This window comes from Elephantulus edwardii, unplaced genomic scaffold (genome assembly GCF_000299155.1).
Source record: "Elephantulus edwardii isolate Elephantulus edwardi_28Jun2011 unplaced genomic scaffold, EleEdw1.0 scaffold00389, whole genome shotgun sequence".
In the NCBI taxonomy this organism is placed as follows: Eukaryota; Metazoa; Chordata; class Mammalia; order Macroscelidea; family Macroscelididae; genus Elephantulus; species Elephantulus edwardii.
The window spans coordinates 481,250-484,175 of NW_006400139.1; positions in this window are offsets into that span (position 1 = coordinate 481,250).

Below are 2,926 nucleotides of genomic sequence, written 5' to 3' on the forward strand. Positions count from 1 at the left end.
AGTGTTGACTGTGGATCCAAGCAAACTAAAGTTGTTAACAATCTCAATCTCTTCACCATCCATCCTGATGCTGCCAATTGGTCGAGTGGTGAGAATCTTTGTCTTCTTGATATTGAGCTTCAATCTGCACTGACGGGTGAAGTCCTAGATTCTCTGCAGTAAGCGCTTCAGGTCCTCCTCAGTTTCAGCAAGCAGGGTTGTGCCATCTGCATAACACAGATTGTTGATAGTTCTTCCACCAATCCTTAAATCACTATACATTACTCACATTAATAATCAAAATAGTGATAATTGTGCTTTCTACTCTCAAACTGAATATAGTTTATTTTCTTCTTAATGTTTGATATGGTTTAGGGCTTTGATGACAGTGTTAATAAAAATATTGATAGGAGGTTCCCAGTCTCATTAGGTAAGTTATTTTCCCTAAGTATTCACTCTAAACCACAATACTTGATTTATTTTTCTTATCAAGAAATCTTATTCACACAACTCACTGTCTTCGAGTCAGAGCACAGAGCTGACTTTCCAGCAGAATTTTGGGAAGCTGCCAATTGCATGAGAGGACTTTGCCCCTCTCTTGTCTGTGTGACCATGTGTGCATTAAAAAAGCCAGAAAAGTGGTTTCTTTGGGTTTCTATACTACTCTTCACAGACTACTACACTAGTCAGGACTCAGCAAAGTCTTAATGTACCTAATAAGTTAACGTCCATCTTGAATTTAATTTAGTAAATTAAAGCTTTTAAAGAATTAATTTTGCTTGGATCCACAATCAACACTCTTTGTAGCAGCAGTCAAGAAATAAAAGACATGATGCTTTGGGAATATCTATCTGTCAAGATCTCTTTGAAGTGATAAAAAGCAAGGACATCAGATTAGAGCTTAAACCAAACCATGAACTAAGCTATGGATGCTATAGCTTTATCTATCTGTCCATCTATTGTCTGTCTGTTTGTCTATCTAGCTATCTATTATCTTTATATCTATATACCTATCTATCTATCTATCTATGATTGTTCTATCAATCTATATATCTATCATCTATCAACCTTTTATCAATCTATCTATCATCTATCTATCCTCTATCTATCTATAATCTCTCTATGTTGGACAATAAATACAGAAGACTGTAAAAGAACTGATGTCTGATACACACACACACACACACACACATACACACACATGCATATAAATGTTTGACAATGAACACAGAAGTGTAAAAGAACTGATGTCTGAATTGTGGAGAGTATTGGTTATATTATAGGCTGCCAAAAACCAAAGAAACAAATATGTCTTGAAGGAAATGAGGAAATGCAATGGGATGCTCCTTGGACAAAAGGATGGTGACACTTTACTTCTCATACTTCAGTCATCTTGTCAAAAGGTGTAGAAAATTTAAATGTCAGCAGAAGAGTAGAGGACTCTCAATTATATGGATTGGCACAGTGTCTGCAACAGTGCATTTTAACATAGTGGAGAGTACCAGGATGGTAAAATACAAAGCATTTTTTTATTATTAATGGAATGATTATGTCAGTGTCTACTTGAGAATATTTATCAGTAACAGTAAGCTGTGGTGACTAGCAGTAAGAAACTGCACTAGCACTCCAAAGGCACACGGTTCAAATCCATCAGCTCTTCCACTGGGAGAAAGATGGGCAATCCCTACCATGTGATTAACAGTCTCTGAAGACCCACTGAAGGGTCAGCTGTGAGTCACATCTGACTCAACAATACCAACAAAAATGATAGCAAAAGCTAAACAGTAACTTCTAAACTTCTAATAATTTTTAAAAGCTTTTCTTTGTTTTTTTGAGGGACTTAAATATCTAAAAAAAATAACGGTTTTGTTTCTTCATGTTTTACTATGACCTATTTTTTGCTAATTTTCTTATATGGCATGAAGTAGAGGTTGAATTTCCTTTTTAAGCATATGGAAATAACACTTGTCTCAGCACTTCTACTGACTGACTTTTTAAAATACTAATTTTATTTTTTTTTAAATATTTATAACATATTTTATAGCTTTAAAAATATTATATTAAACATGTTAATATAGTAATTATTAAAATTATTTTTCTAACTCCAGCATGTAGATTTTTAGTGGGTCTATTTTATTTTCTTATGGAGAGAAGCATGTGAGAGAAAGTTGGAAACTCCCCTAAAAATAACTTATTTGTCTAATCTGACTCTATATCCATTGGGGGGTTTATTTGTATATTATGGCTTTTAATCCTTACTTATATATTCTGGCTCTTTACACCTGTAATAAACCATATTAGAATTGGCATTGGACATTTTGAGTCAGACACTCACATGATCTACTGCATTGGAGATGAAAAGGTAAGGAAAAACAAGATTTGTTATAGTTAAAAAGGTCATTTCCAGATCCATCCAGAAATACAGTGTCGTGACAGTATAATGTATACAAAGGAGTCTTCACAGTCGACACATTGCCTAGTTTTGTTTGCTGATAGGAGCTTATCCAATGATTTCTCCCCCCCCCAAATGTAGTCAATCTGATTCTTATACAGTATATCAGGGAAGAGTCATGTTACCATCTGTGTTTCTTAAAGTATTTGCAGTGAGTAAATGGTTGAATGTATTCAATTAAATCCTTTCATTTCCAGTCTTGTCTTTCAGCAATTCTGTCATTTTTAGCTATCATTCCTTCTTGAAATGGTCTATTTAAATATGAAGGCAAAACCATTCTTCCTCAATGTTTCAATCTTGACACAGTGAATCCTATGATTGTCTGATCCAAAGCAGTAAAGACCAATCCGACTCAGGTCACTAATGCCTAGAGAGTCATTCCATGTGTGTTCTGTTTCCTTTTTTATAACTCATAGTTTTTCTAGATTTCTGCTTTGTACACTGCACATTATAGTTATTAGTAGATGTTTGTAGCTACAATTCCTCATTTTGAAA